The sequence below is a fragment of the Nomascus leucogenys genome, chromosome 5, assembly GCF_006542625.1.
Source record: "Nomascus leucogenys isolate Asia chromosome 5, Asia_NLE_v1, whole genome shotgun sequence".
Lineage (NCBI taxonomy): Eukaryota > Metazoa > Chordata > Mammalia > Primates > Hylobatidae > Nomascus > Nomascus leucogenys.
In genome coordinates this window covers 55124707-55145190 of record NC_044385.1, presented here as the reverse complement: position 1 = coordinate 55145190, position 20484 = coordinate 55124707, and positions in this window count along the sequence as shown.

The window sequence follows — 20484 nt, the reverse complement described above, 5'->3', positions numbered from 1 at the left end:
GGGAAAGGGCCTGGTCACCTTTGAAAGCTTCACTGAGCTCCCCCCAGAGGAAATGGAAAGTCAGAATTGTTTTGAAGCAGGTCAGTATTTGCCAGTGGGTGAGTAATGCTCAGCGCTCCCAGCTCTTTCCTCGCAGAGAAAGTATTCCTCTATGCATCCCCCTCTTTACCACTAGGCTGGGAGTGCCATGTCTCCGAGGTGCCCAGTGCTTTGCATACATTTCCCCACTGTTTGATTGGTCTTGTGAGGATCAACTCACAGCAAGACCAATAAGCTTGTGTAGTGACCTATTTCTTTGGATGAGGAAACTGAGTTCCACAGAGGCTGAGATTGCTCCAGACCACGCAGCTACTTTGTGGCAGAGCTGGGACTGGAACCCAGGTCTGTGACACTCCAAAGTCCATGTTCTGCGACAGAATTTCTCAAGCATTCAGGTGCATAAGTGATGGCTGGGGTGCCAGCTGAGAGTGCAGATTTCTGGGCGCTGTCCCCTCTTCCTCATCCTAATTCAACAAATCAGAGTTGGGGGCAGGAATCTGCTTTTTTGACAAATAACAGGTGATTCAGAAGCGGTTGGGGCACAGGTTGAGAAACACTGCCTTGGGGCTCTGTTGTTGTTGTTGTTGTTGTTTGAGACAGAGTCTTGCTCTGTCGCCCAGGCTGGAGTGTAGTGGCACGATCTTGGCCCACTGCAACCTCCACCTCCCAGGTTCAAGCAGTTCTTCTGCCCCAGCCTCCCAGTTAGCTGGGATTACAGGCGTGTGCTACCACACCTGGCTAATTTTTTTTATTCTCCAATTTAAAGCTTTTAATTAAAAAGTAAACTTCAATGTCAAAAATGCAAACTTGGGGAGGGCAGAAGTATCACACACAAGGCTGTCACTTCACACTTGGAGGGTTGCCCAGTGGCCAGGCAGAGGCGCTCCTCACTTCCCAGACAGGGTGGCGGCCAGAGAGAGGCGCTCCTCACTTCCCAGACGGTGGGCAGCTGGGCAGAGGCACTCCTCACTTCCCAGACAGGGCGGCGGCCAGAAAGAGGCACTCCTCACTTCCCAGACAGTGGGCAGCCAGGCACAGGTGCTCCTCACTTCCGAGACGGTGCGCAGCCAGGCAGAGGCACTCCTCACTTCCCAGACAGGCGGTGGCCAGTGAGAGGTGCTCCTCACTTGACACCTGGCTAATTTTTGTATTTTTAGTAGAGATGGGGTTTCACCATGTTGACCAGGCTGGTCTTGAACTCCTGACCTCAGGTGATCCCGCTGCCTCAGCTTCCAAACTGCTAAGATTACAGGTGTGAGCCGCCACGCCCGCCCAGGGCTCTGTTTTATGACTTCAGCCAAAAGAGCAGCAACCTGGTCTTAAAACAGGCGCAGCCTAGGGCCCTGCTGAGCCCTCAAGGGGCGGCCCTCTCCCCTCACTCCGCCTTCACCTATAGAGTGAAACCCAGAAGTAGCCCCATCTCTCAGAAGGCAAAGGACCCATCTTCTGCCTAGAAAATCTCCCACTGCACTTTGTAATATTTTCAACCCCCAAAGAGAAACCTGAACCACACCGGAACATTTACTCATCCCTCAGAGGTTTATGGGCCCCTTGCCATGAGTAAGGGGTTGGGACAGATACCGCTCAGATGGGTGTAAAGCAGGTTTCTCAGAGATGGGTGCATCAGGACCCTCCTGCTTCAGAATTAGTTGAGGATCTGCTAAGAATGCAGAGTCCTGGGCCCTACCCCAGACCTCCAAAGTCAGAATCCCTGGGGGATGAACTCTGGGAATCTGCATTTTAAATACTCTCCTCAAGCAATTCTGTAGCAAGTAGACGTTTGAGAAGTGGTTTCCTGAGAGTCTGGGAAGGAAAGGAACTGGAAACGCTGTAGCTTTGGGTCCTGCGGGTTAAAGACCACAGTAAGACCCCCAAACTACATTTGTCAGCCGGGAATCCCTGGGGTGCAGCTGTGGATTTGTGAAAGGAGAGCTGCACATGGCACGTGGAGGTCTGGGTTTGAATCCTGGCTTGGCTACTCTGTGATTCTGGGCCAGTGACTTAATCTCATGGAGCTCAATTCCTCACATGCCAAATGGGATACTCTAGTCCACCTCCCAGCATCGCCATGAGGACCTAGTGAGCATGCCACAGCTCCGCATGAACAGCGCGGGCTTGTGCTGGAAGGAGCTCATTCTGCATGATGTGGCTCTAGGCAATGCCATCAATGGGCTCCTAATAGCCTCAAGCTGGAGCACACCCACTTCACTCTGCTGGGGAGCCAAGGGTTGGGGTGGGGTGGCTGCTTAGAGTTCAAAATCAGACTCTGGACTCATGGGGTGGCCCAGGGTACCCAAAGAGGGTCAGGAGTCAAGCTGTGCCTCGCAAGACTCTGAAGAGGACAGTATAACCCTGGCAGGATAGCCTCGTGGTTAGGGGCATAGGCTGTAGAGCCAGAGGGCTCAAATCCTGGCTAGAGTACTTGCTAGCTGAGCGACCTTGGGCCACTTACTTCACCTCTCTGTGCCTCAGTTTTCTTATGTGTAATATGGAGATATAAAAAACATACCCACTTCCCTGACACAGGGGAAAAGCCCTCAAAATATGTCACACATATTAAGTACTAGGTAAATATTAGCCATTATTGACTATTAATGGAAGGATTTTATGCATGGGGAGTCTTTTAATAGTTGACTTCATAGTTGTCTGTGTCTGTGCAGGGCTGTGTGCCCTACACGTCCAAGTTTCTCCCTGGCTGCCCTAATCTGGAGATGATGCTGAAAATGGAGCCAGATGTCCAAGTCTTCCAGCTGGGATTTATCCTCTTGGTAAATCTGCTAGGGTATAAGGATAAGGATGAGAGCAATGGCAGCCAGATTAGGAAGCATCTCTATTAGTATCTCTTAAACCAAGGCTGCTTAAGAGAAAGCACAGATGGACATAAAAGGAATTTGACACCTGCTCTTCTCTCTCTCTCTCTTTTTTTTTTTTTTTTTTTGGCAGAGCCTCACTCTGTTGCCTAGGCTGGAGTGCAGTAGTGCAATCCCAGCTCACTGCAGCCTTGCATCCTGGATGCAGCCAAGCCATCCTCCCACCCCAGCCTCCTGAGTAGTTACAACTACAGGTGTGCTCCAGCATGCCTGGCTAATTATTTTATTAATTGTAGAGACGGGATCTGGATGTATTGCTCAAGTTACTCTCTAACTCCTGGGCTCAAGGAATCCTCCTGCCTCGGCCTCCCACAGTGCTGGGATTACAGGTGTGAGCCACTGCACACGGCCTGCTCTTCTCTTCCATTTCCTTTAGGTTCAGCGAGGCATGGTGGCTCATGCCTATAATCCCAGCACTTTAGGAGGCCAAGGTGGGTGGATCACTTGAGGTCAGTTCAAGGCCAGCCTGGCCAACATGGCGAAACCCCATCTCTACTAAAAATACAAAAATTAGCCGAGCGTGGTGGTGCACGTCTGTAATCCCAGATACTCGGGAGGCTGAGGCATGGGAATCGCTTGAACCCAGGAGGTGGAGGTTGCAGTGAGCCAAGATCATGCCACTGCACTTCAGCCTGGGTGACAGAGCAAGATTCCATCTCAAAAAAAAAAAAAAAAAAGAAACCAGCCAGGCACGGTAGCTCACGCCTGTAATCCCAGCGCTTTGGGAAGCCAAGGCAGGCAGATCACCTGAGGTCAGAAGTTCAAGACCATCCTGGCCAATATGGTGAAACCCCATCTCTATAAAAATACAAAAATTAGCTGGGCGTGGTGGCGCATGCCTGTAATCCCAACTACTCGGGAGGCTGCGGCAGGAGAATCCCTTGAAACAGGGAGTCAGAAGTTGCAGTGAGCCGATATGGCGCCACTGCACTGTAGCCTGGCGACAGAGCGAGACTCTGTCTCAAAAAACAAACAAACAAACAAAAAAACACAATATTTCCTTTAGATTCAACTTCCATGTGGACTGGGGGGCAGGGCTTGGGTAAGAGATGGGTGCAGGCAGTCTGTGAATTATGGGATCTTTGCACGCTGAGAAACTGGGAAGGAATGGGATTCTCTACCAGCTATGCTCTTCTCCATGAATCTGCTAAAAGGCAAGGAACCATCTCAAATCCTCTGAGAGGAAAGGAGATAGATTGGGGTTGGGCTCTGCTTCAGTCACTCCCCTGCTCCTGTCTCCTCCCCTCCTGCCCAATTTTCTTCTGGATGGGTGCAGGCAAGAAGACATGGAAGGTTCCCAGGAGGGAGTGGAAGTGTCAGGACAAATGTGTTACTTGGGCTCCCAGCCCCAGTTTCTCCAAGATTACTGATGGGATGTGAGAAAAAGCCCTCCTCTTGCCCCTCTCCTGAGGCCAACCAGCCGTCCCGAGAGCCCCTTCTCCTCCAGCTAGACCTCTGGGGGTTGGTTGGTACCCATCCTTGGTTTGGAAGATGCAGCTCTGTCTGAAGGATGCTGCTAAGTCGAGGGCCCCCCCAGTGGGGAACAAGCACTGCAGCACGTCTGGCAGAACACCCCGGAAACAGTGATGCACAGAAAGGAGACACCACCGTGAAGAGAGGACTGTGGCCAACTCGGACTCTCGTAACCCAGCCGTCTCACAGAAGGAGGAAGCAACAAGGGCTTGTGGTCATTCAGCTTGCATTTGCTAGCACTCGGCATGCCTCCTGAGTCAAGGCAGGGGCCATCCCAGGTGGCAAAGGGACAAGAAGACAAGGTCCACACCCACCAGGAATCCAGGCCAGTAGGAAACAGTTGGCTACATGGGCACAAAGGAAGGAGCCGCTGATTCTATCTGGAAGGGGGTGACACACGAGCTGCACAGTGGAGGCTGGGTCGCATTTCTGCAAGACGGGAGAACAACTAAGGGCCCATGTTCAGAAACCACCGATCTTGCTGTGCTGGGGAAGGTTGGGAAATGATAGGGGAGGAGGATGGAAATGCATTGAAGACACTGAGCTTGGTCCTGTGCACCATATGGGGGAGGGCAGCATCCATTATTTTTTTGCTGATTATTAGAATTGATATGCTTATCATAAAAAAATTGAGGGAGAAACAGAACTAGGATAAAGATTAAAATCACTCATATGCCAACTACCTATAAATAACCACTGCTACTTAATATTTTAATGCTTTTGTAAACCAAGAATTTTCTGAGGCAGGTGTCAATTAATTTAGAGGTTTATTTTTCCAAGGTTAAGGATGCACGTCCAGAAGACAGGTCTGTGCCTGTCTCCAAGGATGATTCTGAGGGCTTCAATATTTAAAGAAGAAAGGGTGGATATTGGTGAAAGAAGAAGAAATTTTTAAAAGGCATGGGTAGATAAGAGGCAAATGGTTGCATTCTTTTGAGTCTTTGATCAGCCCTTCACATGTGAGAGGTGGGTAGAGGACTAGCACCTATGCATTCATCTAGCTCAGTGAATCTGCATTTTACGTAAGATAAAATAAACATAGGGGCCAGCATGGTGGCTCAAGCCTGTAATCCTAGCACTTTGGGAGGCCAAGGCAGGTGGATCACTTGAGCTCAGGAGTTCGAGACCAGCCTGGGCAACATGGCAAAACCTAATTTCTACAAAATATACAAAAATTAGCTGGGCATAATGGCACATGCCTGTGGTCCCAGCTACTTGGGAGGCTGAGGTGGGAGGATCACCTGAGCCCAGGGAGGTAGAAGCTGCAGTGAGCTGTCATCACGCCACCACGCCCTCTCTATAATCTTTTGCTTTATTTATAAACAGTGCTGCAATAAATACCTTGGTACATATGTCATGTTTTACATGTACAACTCTGTATGCAGGATAACTTCCTGGAAGTGAAATTTCAGGTGAAAGGGCAGGTGCAGTTATAATTTTGGTGGATATCGCCAAATAGCTCTCCATAGAAGTGGTGTTAATTGCTTTAAAATGTCGTTCTTTTGCTGTAAATGAGGGACATAAGAAAGTCTGAATTTAGAGCCGGTAAGGCTGGATTAGGGGAGGGTCAGCAGGGACCAGCTAGGAGGCTGCTACAATCGTACAGGAGAAACCGCCTGGAACTGAACTATGGGCCAGAACCACTGGACTGAGGCAGTAGAAGAAGCTGGAGCCCTGAATTCAAGGAACATGCCAGACTTAGAACTGACGGGACACAGACATAATTGGCATTTGGAGGTGAGGAAGCAAAGGTCTCTGACAGGGATGAGTGGGAAGCTGCATCTGAAGTCAGAAACAAAAGCAGCCCAACAAGCTGGGCGTGGTGGCTCATGCCTGTAATCCCAGCACTTTGGGTGGCTAAGGCAGGAGGATCGCTTGGGCCTAGGAGTTCAAGACCAGCCTGGGCAAAAAAGGCGATACTCCGTCTCTATAAAAAATACAAAATTTAGCCAGGTGTGATGGTGCGGTGCCTGTGGTCCCAGCCACACAGGAGACTGAGGGTGGAGGATTGCCTGAGCCAGGGATGTCGAGGGTGTAGTAAGCAGTGGTCACACCACTGCACCCCAGGCCAGGCAACAAAGCAAAATACTATCTCAAAAAAAAAAAAAAAAAAAAGAGCCCAACAGAGAAGGAAGGAGCCTCTCAGATATCAGGAGCCTCTGTTTCACAGAGGGAGAGATATTCATTATGATGATGAAACTCTCAATTTGTTTCATTCTCCTATGTTAGGAGAATGACTATTCTGAAAAAGATAAAACAGTATTAAGAGAGAATTGAAAATTTCCATTCATGGGCCAGGCACAGTGGCCCACGCCTGCAATCCCAGCACTTTGGGAGGCCAACGCAGGTGGATCACTTGAGGTCAGGGGTTCGAGACCAGCTTGGCCAACATGGCAAAACACCGTCTCTACAAAAAAAAAATACAAAAAATTAGCCAGGTGTGGTGGTGCACGCCTGTTAATCCCAGCTACTTGAGAGGCTGAGGCAGGAGAATCGCTTGAACCCAGAAGGCAGAGGTTGCAATGAGCCAAGATCGCACCACTGCATTCCAGCCTGGGCAACAGAGTGAGACTCTCAAAAAAAAAAAAAAAAAAATAGAAAGAAAGAAATGAAATGAAATGAAATCTGCCAGCTGACCAGGCTGGCTCACTGATGACAAAGATCATCAGACATTTGAAAAGTGACCTTAGCATAAAAAGAGACAAGGATAAATGGTGGTGGTGGTCAGGGCAGTGCTCCATAAGAAAGAGAAGTAATTTAGGAAACAGAAGACAAAAGAACATTTTAAATATTTTAGGCATTCTCAGATAGATTGGAGAGGTGTTACATTCTAAACAAGGACAGGATGCTATGAAAAGGAGTAATCAGAGAATAAGTGTGAACTACTGGAAATTAAAGATAGGATCACAGAAATAAAGTCATTAGAAGGTGTTGGAAGGTAAGAGAATTAGTTTTATATCTAAATGATAGTATATCTAGATCCTAAAAATTTCCTTAGAGGTAAAAAAAGAAAGAAAGGTTACCTAAAAATTTCCTTAGAGGTAACAAAAGAAAGAAAAAAGAAAGAGTACCTCTAAAAATATAGGCATCAGAGGCTGGGTGTGGCAGCTGACACCTTTAATCCCAGCACTTTGGGAGGCCAAGGCGGGTGTATCATCTGAGGTCAGGAGTTCGAGACCAGCCTGACCAACATGGAGAAACCCCATCTCTACTAAAAATACAGAATTATCCGAGCATGGTGGCACATGCCTGTAGTCCCAGCTACTCAGGAGGCTGAGGCAGGAGAATCCCTTGAACCTGGGAGGCGGACATTGCGGTGAATTGAGATCTCACCATTGCACTCCAGCCTGGGCAACAAGAGCAAAACTCCGTCTCAAAAAAAAAAAAATATTTATATGTATATATTATATGTATATATATTTATATGTGTGTATATATATATTTGCACATATATATATATATATGCGCATCAGACTGGCCTCAAAATTCTCACCAGCAAAGGCTAGAACTATGCTTTCAATATTCAATGACCAAAGCAATTTTCAACCAAGAATTCTATATCTGTCCAAATTACCATTCAAGTGTAAGGGTGGAGCAATGATACTTTCAGACATGAGGGACTCAGAAAACCTACATACCACACACTCCTTGAGAAATTAAAGATGTGATGCAGCAAAATGAGAGCATAAACAAAGAAGAAACAAGTAGAAGAAAGGAAGAGAAGGAGGGAGGGAGAGAGGGCTGCCAGGCCCAGGGCATCAGTGAAAGGAAGAAGCCTCAGGCCAACACCTATGTGGCAGAAGGGCAGAGGGCTCTGTGTAACAGGTCCTGAGAAATAAGGCACCTCTACTCATTTGCTGGAGAGGCGGGAGCAGACTTGAGGAAATGACAAGGGCATTATTAAAGAATAAGCCTGGCATGGTGGCACATGTCTGTAATCCCAGCTACTTAGATGGCTTGAGTCCAGCCTGGGTGACACGGTGAGACCCTGTCTAAGAAAGAGAGAGACAGAGAGAGAGAAAAAAGAGAAGGGAAACGAGAAGAAAGAAGAAAGACAACTCGAAACTCTTATGAAAAACTAGAAGAAATAAAAGAAAGAAAATTCATCATAGGACATTGTGTCGCTCTGTAATAAACAATATTTACATTGTCACAAAATGTAAACACTATTTATTGGACTTAAACATTTAGAAACCTATAAGCAAAGCACAGAAGATTAGAACATAATCTAGTGAGAAAATTAGAACATAAATGTTGTCAACATTGAACATTTAAAGTAAATGTGCCAGGCGCGGTGGCTCATTCCTGTAATCCCAGCACTTTGGGAGGCCTAGATGGGTGGATCGCTTGAGGTTAGGAGTTCGAGACCAGCCTGGCCAACATGGCCAAACCCTATCTCTACTAAAAATACAAAAATTACCTGGGCATGATCATGCACACTTGTAATCCCAGCTTGCTGGGAGGCTAAGGCAGAAGGATCACTTGAACCCAGGAGGCGGAGGTTGCAGTGAGCCAAGACCATGCCACAGCACTCCAGCCTGGGTGACAGAGCAAGACTCTGTTTCAAGAAAAAAAAAAAAAAAAAAGTAAATGTTCAGAAGACAGAAGTTGGGAAGGGCAGTCTAAAGGGAAAGGTAGGAGTGATGATATCTTTATCCTATAAACAGTGAGTCAAAACTACTATCAACAGCTAGTGGGATGAAAAATAAAGATGTAGTCACTTAAAGCAACAGAGGTAATTGACAGATTTATTTTTATTTTATTTAGAGGAATTAAATAAGAACAGTTATATAACTATACTGACAGTTGGGGGGAGAGGGTTGTTTGGATTAGATATGTGAACTAAATCCTCATTTTTGATAAATTATTATTATTATTATTATCATTGTTTTGTGTGTGTGAGACAGGGTCTGGCTTTGTCACCCAGGCTGCAATCTCCACCTCCTGGGTCCAAGCGATTCTCCTGTCTCAGCCTCCCAAGTAGCTGGGATTATAGGCACGTGCCATCACACCCAGCTAATTTTTTGTATTTTTAGTAGAGACAGGGTTTCACCATGTTGCTCTGGCTGGTCTCAAACTCCTGAGCTCAAGCAATCTGCCTGCCTCACCCTCCCAAAGTGCTAGGATTACAGGCGTGAGCCACCGTGCCCCGCCTCATTTTTGATAGTTATAAATTAATAGATGATGTTTAAACTTGAAAAACCAAGGAACAGTGGCATTAGCATATTATTTAGAGATATGGAAGTTACTCCCAGAATAAAGAGCTAAAAGAGTTAGAAGCAGTTGCCTCTGGGGAGCAAGACTAGAGGTGGGAGGGATGAGGTAGGGGACTGTAAGCTCTTCTGTTCTAGTTTATTTTTAACTATGTACATGAATTACTTTGATACAAAACATTTTAAGTGTGTCACAAGACAGATGAGAAGGTGGAGGGCAGAGCTTTTGTGGCTGTAGATGAGTTCTGGGGGCCCGATTCAGGTGAAACACCAGAGTCATGAAATCCCTTGCAGGTAGGACTGAAAAACAACCTAGATACTTGAGGACACTGGAGATGGGAAAATGTTCTGATTTTTACAAGGAGACAGAAGGTATTTCTGGAAACTATAGACCAAACGGCTCAATATAGAATCCTGGCAACATTCTAGCACAGATTATTAAACAGATGGCTTGGGAGTGCTTTGTGACTTTTTATTTATTTATTTATATGCCACCTCATTCCAAAAAGAGGAATCTGTAGTGACTTACAGAGATACATACTATACTGTAAGATAAAAACATTTCTTTAAATGAGGAAAGGGTCTCAAAAAGTTAAACACAGAGTTACTATCTGACACAGCAAACCACCCCTCTAGTACGTACCCAAGAGAACTAAAGTATATTCACATAAAAACTTGTGCACGAATATTCTCAGCAGCATAATTCATAATAGCCAAAAAGTAGAAACCCAAATGTCCAACAGCTGATGAATGTATAAACAAAATGTGGTATGTCCATACAATAGAATACTATTCAGCCATAAAAAAGGAATAAAGTACCGATACCATGGATGAACCTTGAAAACATTATGCTAAGCACAGGAAACCAGACACAGAAAGCCACATATTGTATGATTCCATTTATATGAACTATCTGGATATGAAATATCTAGAACAGGCAAATCCACAAAAACAGAAAGTAAGTCGAGGGGAAGACAGAATGAGAATTGACTGCTAATGGGTATGGAGTTTCTTTTTGGGGTGATGGAAATGGTCTAGAATTAGTAGTGATGGTCACACAATCTTGTAAATACACTAAAAACCACTGGATTGTACACTTTAAAAGGGTGAATATTATGATATGTGAATTATCTCAATTAAAAAGCTTTATTATAGAAAAAGTTAAGGAAAGAAGGGTGTATTCGTACATTCTCACACTGATATAAGGACATACCTGAGACTGGGTAATTTGTAAAGAAAAAGAGGTTTAATTGACCCACAGTTCTGTGGGCTATACAGGCTTCTGCTTCTGGGGAGGCCTCAGAATACTTACAATCACGGTGGAAGGCGAAGGGGAAGCAGGCACATCTTTGTATGGCCAGTAGGAAAAACAGAGCAAAGGAGGAGGTGCTACACACTTTCAAACAACCAGATCTCATAAAAACTCATTATTGAGAGAACAGCAAGGGGGATGTCTGCCCCCATGATCCAATCACCTCCCACCGGGCCCCTCCTCCAACACTGAGAATTATAATTTGACATGAGATTTGGGTAGGGACACAGACCCAAACCACATCAGAGGGTGAAGAGAAAAAGACAAAATATAAAGTGGAACCAAGTCAATAGTTAACACATACACCACAAAATTCTTTACAGGTGATAAAGATGGACCATGGCTTTGATCTTGAGCTTTGCAGCAGCTACTACAAACCTGGAAAACAGTGTTAATTAAATGATTCCTGGAATCCGTAAGACAAACATGAACTGGTTGCTCAGGAGGATCATGGGCTTTTTTTGGTGCTGATGCCCAATAGGCGTCTCTCTGGTGTGTCTTCATAAAGAGGATCCATTGACAACAACATCTCCCCATATCTCTGGTGACAAGAGTCACACAGTTATATCCTAGGGTCAGTCAGATTGGACACAAAGCCCAAGTATAATTCAATAAAGGCACTTTAGTGCAGGGCCTAAATGGTACAGGATATGCAGGCAGTTCTTCAGTGGTAAAATGTGGATTTTCTGGAGCAGGGGTTTCCAACCCTAGGTGCAAATTAGAAAGCCCCGGGAACTTTTGCAAAATACCAACACAGGACTCCACCAACCAGAGATTCTGATTTTTTCTATGTTTCCAGGGGATTTTAATATATAGCCAAATCTGAGAACTGATGAGATCGATAAATTGTACATTTTTCATGAAATCTTCTATAAATACTATTTCTTGCCTCAGAGTTTCATCAACTCAAGCTTATAATACTTAAACACATTTTTGTGTAGCTAATATTTTCTGAATGCCAGCTATGTACCAGGCAGGTGCTGTGCTCTAAGATATGAGGATAATTGTGTGACCCAATCTCTATCCTCAAGGAGCTGATCCAGTATTGATTCGGGTTACAGACACCTCAGCTGCTTGTCACAAAGGAAGGTGGTGAGGGGATGCAGAGAACACAAGGCAGGCACTCGGGGCAGCTCTGGGTGGGCGGAGCACTCCCAGCAGAATGAACAACTTAGCTGAGTCCCAAAGGAAAGATTAATTAGGGAAAAGTGGGGTGGGAGAGTGGTACATTGCGGTCAATATTTTTCTCAATAATTTGGATGACTATTAATAACCATTCTATATGAATATGAGGTGCCATGCTTACTCAAGAACAGCTAGAGGAATAGCCCCTTGCTACATGACTGAATGGGGGACCAAAGTGCACTGGTGGGCAAGAGGAACTCAAACCAAGATTAATTGACACTCTGGATCAGGGGAAGGCAACTAAGAAGCATGAGCAGTGCTGCTCTGAGTATTCTACCAGAGGCTTCGCATGTGTTTTCATGTAATCCTACATCGACATTTTACAGTTGAAGAAAATCAGCCTTATAATGTCAAGGTAGCTGCCTTGAGTTGGCACAGCCAAGTGTATAGCCAGAACTCAAGTCTAAGCCTGTCTCACTCCAAGGTCCAGGTTCTTTCTGTTATTCTCCACATGTATCAAGTCCTGTATCAATTATTTAGATGCAAAGAATCAGCTGCTCATAGACAAGATAGGAAGGCTTGATTCAATTGCATTTTCTGTGGGGGAAAATGTTAACAGCTATCAGCTTATGCACTAGTCTTAGATGTGTGTATTGGAGTTGAATGTGAGAGGCAGACATTCTCATGGGAAGGATCCAGACTTTGGAGTCAGGCAATGCAGGCTCAAAACTCAGCTTTGCTACTTATGCTGTGTGACTTTAGGCAAGTTACTCTGCCTTCCTGAGCCTCAGTTTTCTTATCCATAAAATAGGGATAATAATGCCTACCTCACAGGACCATTGTGAAGATTAAAGTTAATGTATATGCATGGAACATTTTCGAAGATAGAGCATATGTTAGGCCACAAAATAAATCCCAACAAATATTAAAAAATCAGGCTGGCTAGGCTGGGCATGGTGGTTCACACCTGTAATTCCAGCACTTTGGGAGGCCAAGGCGGGTGGATCACTTGAGGTCTGGAGTTCAGACCAGCCTGGCCAACATGGTGAAACCCCATCTGTACTAAAAATACAAAAATTAGCCGGGCGTGGTGGTGCACATATGTAATGCCAGCTACTCAGGAGGCTGAGGCAGAAGAATCGCTTGAACCTGGGAGACAGAGGTTGCAGTGAACCAAGATCGTGCCACTGCACTCTAGCCTGGGCAACAGAGAGACTCCATCTAAAAAAAAAAAAAAAAAAAAAAAAATTAGGCTGGCTATGGTGGCTCATGTCTGTAATCCCAACACTTCAGGGGGCAGGAGGATTGCCTAAGCCCAGGAGCTCGAGACCAGCCTGGGCAACATAGAGTGAGACCCCATCTCTATGAAAAAAAAAAAAAAAATCGAAACCATACCTAGTATTTTGTCAAACTACAATGGACTAAAACTAGAAATCAATAACAAAAGGACCCCTGGAAACTATACAAATACATGGAAATTAAATAATACATACCTGAACAACAAGTGGGTCAATGAAGAAATTAAAAAGGAAATTAAAAAATGTCTTGAAACATGAAAATGGAAACACAACATACCAATACCCACAGGATACAGTAACAGCAATACTAGGAGAGATGTTTATAGTAATAAATACTTATATCTAAAAAGTAGAAAGATTTCAAATAAACAATCTCATGGAACCAGAAAAGCAAAAACAAATCGAACCCAAAATTAGTAGAAGCAAAGAAATAATAAAGATCAGGGGAGAACTAAACAAAATAGAGACTAAAAATAGTACCAAAAGATGAAAAAAGTGAAAACTTGTTTTTTCTAAAAATAAAAAAAATTGACAAATCATCAGCTAGACTAAGAAAAAGAGAACACCCAAATAAATAAAATCAGAAGCTAGGCACGGTGGCACATACCTAGAGTTCCAGCAACTTTGTAGGCTGAGAGGAAAATCGCTTGAGGCCAGGAATTCGAGGCTACAGTGTGTGATGATCGTGCCTGTGAATAGCCACTGCACTCCAGCCTGGACAACAAAACGAGCCTCCATCTCTTAAAAAAAAAGTCAGAAATGAAAAGGGAGACATAATTGACACCACAGAAATACAAAGAATCATTAGCAACTATTATGAACATCTATACGCCAACAAATTGGAAAACCTAGAGGAAATAGATAAGTTCCTGAATATATATAACTTACCAAGATTGGGCCAAAAAGAAAACCTGAAGAGACCAATAATAGGTAACAAGATTGCACCAATCATGCCACTGCATTCAAGCCTGGGTTACAGAGCCAGACCCTGTCAAAAGAGGAGAGGAGAGGAGAGGAGAGAAGGGAAGAGGGGAGGAGAGAGGAGGGGAGGGGAGTCTAACACCAATTATTCTCAAATTATTCCAAAATAATTAAAGGGGAAGAAATTCTTCCAAACTCATTCTACGAGGACAGCATTTGATACCTGATATCAAAAAACAGACAAGGACAAAACAGAAAAAGACAACTACAGGCCAATATTTCTGATGAACATAGATGCAAAAATCCTCAACAAAATATTAGCAAACAGAATCCAACAACACATCATAAAGGTAATAATACACCATGATCATGTGAGATTTATTCCAGGAATGCAAGAATGGTTCAACATTTGCAATTCAATAAACATGATACATCACTTCAACAGAATAAAGGACAAAAACCATATGATCATCTCAATAGGTGCAGAAACCGGATTTAATAAAACTCTACATATTTTCATGATAAAAACTCTCAACAAATTAGGTTTAGAAGAAACATACCTCAATACAATAAAGGCCATATATGACAAACCCACAGCTCACATCATACTGAATGAAGAAAAGCTGACACCCTTTCCTCTAAGAACTAGAACAACATAAAGATGCCTATCCTCATCACTCTTATTCAACTAGTACTGGAAGTCCTAGCCAGAGCAGTTAGACAAGAGAAAGGAACAAAGGGTATCCAAATTGAAAAACAGGAGTCAAATTGTCCCTTTGCAGACAACAGGATTTTACATATAGAAAAATCTAAAAGATTACACACACACACACACACACACACACACAAACCTCTTGGAACTGATAGACAAATTGAGTAAAGTTGCAGATACAAAATCGACATACAAAAATCAGTAGCATTTCTATATGCCAATAATGAACTAGCTGAAAAAGAAATCAAGAACGCAATCTCACTTATATTAGCTACAATAAAATAAAATACCTAGAAATAAATTTAACCAAGGAGGTGAAAGATCTCTACAGTGAAAACTATAAAACTGCTGAAAGAAATTAGAGATACAAAAAAAGAAGACATCTTATGCTCATGGATTAGAAGAATTAATATTGTAAAATGAACATACTACCCAAAGCAATCTACAAACCCAATACAATCTGTATCAAAATACCAATGACATTCTTAACTGAAATAGAAAAACAATCCTAAAATTCATATGGAACCACAAAAGACCCTGAATAGCCAAAGCAATCCTGAGCAAAAAAAAAAAAAAAAAAAAAAAGGAAAGCTGGAGGCATCATGCTGACTTCAAAATATACTACAGAGCTATAGTAACCAAAACAGCATGGTATTGGTATAAAAATAGACACATAGACCAATGGAACAGAATAGAAAACCCAGAAATAAATCCATGTATTTTCAGCCAACTGATTTTCAACAAAGTTGCCAAAAACATACCCTGGGAAAGGATAGTCTCTTGAATAAATGGTGCTGGGAAAATTAGATATTCATATGCAGAACAATGAAATTAGACCCTCATCTTGCACCATGTATAAAAGTCAACTCAATGGATTACAGACTCAAACATAAGACCCAAAACTACTAGAAGGAAACACAGGGGAAATGCTTCAGGACATTGGTCTAGGCAATGATTTTGTCCATGAGATTTCAAAAGCACAGGGAACAAAGACAAAAATAGATAAATGGGACTACATAAAATGAAAAAGCTTCTGCACAGTGAAAGAAACAATCAACAGAGTGAAGAGACAACCTGTAAAAAGGGGGGAAACATTTGCAAAGTATTCACCAACAAGGGACTAATATCCAGAATGTATAAGAAACTCAAACAACTCGACAGCAAAAAAAAAAAAAAAAAAAATTAAAAAGTGGGCAAAGGATAAAAAAAAATAGACATTTCTCAGAAGGATACATACAAATGGCCAAACAAATATCAAGAAAAATGCTCAGCATCACTAATCATCAAGGAAATGTAAATCAAAACTTCAGTAAGATATAATCTAACCCCAACTAGAATGGCTGTCATTAAAATGATTTAAAAAAGCTAGTAAGGATGCAGAAAAAAGGGAACTCTTAAGCACTATGGGTGAGAATGCAAATTAGTAAAACCATTATAGAACACAGTATGAAGGTTCCTTAAAAAACTAAAAATAGATCTAGCTACCATACAATCCAGCAATCTCACTACTATTTATACAAAGAAAAGAAAATCAGTACATCAAAGAGTTATCTGAATCCTCATGTTTATTGAAGCTGTATTCACAACAGCCAAGATATGGATTCAACCTAAATGGACATCAACAGATGAATGGATAAAGAAAATGTGGTTTATATACGCAATGGAATACTACTCAGACATGAAGAATAATGAAATTCTGTCATTCACAGAAACATGATGAGCCTGGAAGGCATTCTATTAAATAAGTTCAAGGCACAGAAACATAAATGTAGCATGATTACATTCATATGTGGGAGCTTAAAAAAATTGAGCTCATAGAAGTAGAGATAGGATTGTGGTTATTAGAGATTTATAAGGGTGGGGGGACGAGGAGGATAGGGTGAAGATGCTTAATAGATACGAAGTTACAGCTCGATGGGAGGAATAGGTTCTAGTGTTCTGTAGCACTGTAGAGTGAACATGGCTTACAATAATTTGGTGTATATATTTGAATAGTTAGAAGAGAGGATTTTGAATGTTTACAACACAAAAAAAAGATAAATATTTGAGGTGATAGATATGCTAATTGCCCTGATTTGATCATTACATACATTACATACATTATACCTGTATCACAACATCACTCCCTGTCCTCAGACTGTGCAGATAAAAAAAATTCTGTACACCATAAGTATGTACAATTATTCTGTGTCAACCAAAGATAAAAGGAAAAAATAATGTATGTGCAGACAAGGAAAAGGTATTTACAATACATGTAACTGACAAAGAACTCATATCCAGCATATATCAAGAACTCCTAAGTAAATTTCAAAGAGATAGACAACCCAATTTTAAAAGTAGGCTGAAGACTCAAAGGGGTATTTCAAAAAAGAGGATATGCAAATTGCCAATAAGCATATGATGAGATACTGAACCATATTTGTCATGAGGGAAATGCAAATCAAAACCTTTAAGATACTAGTACCCCTACAGGGGAGGGGAGGGGAGGGGAGGACTGACAATGCCAAGTGTTGACAAGGATGAGGAACTAAAACTCTAGTAGGAGTGTACACTGGACCAACCACTTTGAAAAACTGTCTTGCAGCATCTGCTAAAACCAAACCTATCTGTGACATAGCAATTTCACTTCTGGACATAAACTGAATAGAATGGGAGCTTCTGTCCACCAAAAAATAAGCATACAAATGTTTAGAGTAGCTTTATTGTAGCTACAAACTGAAAACAATCTGAATGTCCATCAATAGTAGATGAGAAAAATATATTGTGGTATATCTATGTAATGGAATACTACATAGCAAGGAAAATAATGAACTGCTGCTCTCACATACATAATGTGGAGCAAGTACACTACTGTTTCTGGCATGGGTGCTGGAAATGTTCTATATCTTGCTGTGGATGGTGGTCACATAGATGTGTACACATATAAAAATCATCAAGCTATTTAAGACTCGTGCACTTTAATATATGTAAGTTTAACCTCAATCAAAACAGTAAACTAAAAAATACTGTATGTTATGTGCTTGGCACGGAGTGGGCACTGAATAAATAGTTGTCAGAATTTCTAGAGAAGAGGAGGCAGCAAGCCCATTGCACTGTGCATGGCTCAGACCACCAGGAGCCCTGGGTGCAGTGCTGGGAGCCACCCTTTTTGAGAGGGTCGCTGACCATGACAGCATGGCATGATGGTGCGATAAGAATAGCAAGGGAGTACTTGGTAAATGAGAGATGGCTGAAGGAAGCAGAGGCGATGATGTCAGGAATAAGACTTCGAAAGAACATAGAGTGTATTCCAATAGTGAACGGCTCTCTGTAGAATGGGAATTAGATTTCTGCTTTGTGGCTCTAAAGTAGTGATTCTCAAACTGTAGCTGCATCTCAATCCCCTGGAGGGCTTGTTATAACAACACAGATTATTGCTGGGCGCGGTGGCTCACGCCTGTAATCCCAGCACTTTGGGAGGCCAAGGCGGGTGGATCACTTGAAGTCAGGAGTTCGAGACCAGCCTGGCCAACACGGTGAAAACCCATCTCTACTGAAAATAGAAAAGTTAGCCAAGCGTGGTGGTGCGCACCTGTAATGCCAGCTACTCAGGAGGCTGAGGAAGGAGAATCGCTTGAACCCAGGAGGCGGAGGCTGCAGTGAACCAAGATCACACCACTGCACTGCAGCCTGGGCGATAGAGCTAGACTCTGTCTCAAACAAAAACAAAAACAAAACAGGTTACTGAGCCTCACCCCTAGAGTTTCTAATTCGGTTAGTCCTGGGCAAGACCAAGAGTCTGAATTTCTAACAAGTTCCCCAGACATGCTGCTGCTGGTGGTCGAGGGACACGCTTTGCCAGCCACTGTTCTAGTGCACAAAATGAGGATGGCAGTTTGTGTTGTTGTTAATAATAATAATAACCATGAGAATTTATTGGGAACCTGGTGTACCAGCTCCTATGTTACATACTGTCTACATTTTCTTACAGTAAGGGAGTTCTTATTCACCCCATTTAAAAAAAGAGGAAACTGAGGGTCAGTTTCTCACTGATTTCACAGCCTGGGCTAGATCCTCTGATTCCTGAGCCTAGGCGTGCTCAAGCTGAGGCCAGGTGGCTACCTGCAGGGATGCTGGATGCTGTAAGTGGAATCCCTTTTCTGAGTGGGAGGTTGCACTAATTTCTTTCTTTTTTTTGAGACAGAATTTTACTCTTGTTGCCCAGGCTGGAGTGCAATGGCACAATCTCGACTCACTGCAACCTCTGCCTCCTGGGTTCAAGTGATTCTCCTGCCTCAGACTCCCGAGTAGCTGGGATTACAGGAGCACGCCTACAAGCCTAGCTAATTTTGTATTTTCAGTAGAGACGGGGTTTCTCCATGTTGGTCAGGCTGGTCTCGAACTCTTGACCTCAGGTGATCTGCCCTCCTCGGCCTCCCAAAGTGCTGGGATTACAGGCGTGAGCCACCATGCCCGGCTGGTCGCACTAATTTCAGAGAGTCCTTCCAACTGTCCGTTAGACTAGTTTCAACTAGCACTTTTAAGCACTAGCACCTAGTAAGCACCAACTAAATGCCAGATGCTAGGCAACACCTCTCCAGGGTGTTTATGGCAACTGGGCTAACTCTAAGATGCTTCCGGGTCATCTCACCTCCTCTTGTCCCTCTTCTTGGCACTTGTGTGACCACTCCCCTTACCCTCCAGGCAAGCTAGCACTAAGTAGCTCAACCGGATATTTGGTAAAGGAGGCTCTTTATACACACACCCGCCTCTGCTGTATTTGCATTCATGTGCCTTAGGATGGCTGGGCCATCCAGGTATAATCCTTGGCACCAAACTCTCTGCCATCCGCCCCATGCCAACCTCAGACAGAGCCTTCCAATCCACCCCCACACTCTGGCCAGCAGAACAACCATATAGGGAGTGACAAGAAAAAATCCGGAGATGGGGGAGGGGTGGCTTCATGACCCAGAATGGCCAGAGGAACTGCAGGATGTGCTTAATGACCTTGAGCTGGAGACTTCACTCTACTGCTCCTGCCTGGCCTCTGCAGAATCTGCGAAGCAGAGACCAGAAGGCCCTGGGGACAGAGGGCAGCCCCAGGTCACTAAGAGGATCCTGCTAAGCATGAAATCAAGCCCAAGTCCCAGTGACTCCCCACTAGGCTGGTGAGAATCAGGCCTCTTCTCTTTATATCTTGTTTAAATATTTAAGGTTTTCAATTCTAACAGAAACAGTAACAAAAACAAAATACACAACATGGGTTTATACACTAAGGAATTTCTGCAGCTGTAATGCATGTAAAAGGATAGTGGTAAGGGTATCTAACTCTTATTTCTTCTGTGTGTTTCCATGACATAGATTACCTATAGATGGTCCAAGATCTGCAGGTGATTTATTGCTTCTCAACTTCCAAGTATAAAGCATAGGAGTTCAGCCGAGTGCAGTGGCTCACGCCTGTAATCCCAGCACTTTAGGAGGCTGAGATGGGCAGATCACCATGGGCCAACATGGTGAAACCCTGTCTGTACTAAAAATACAA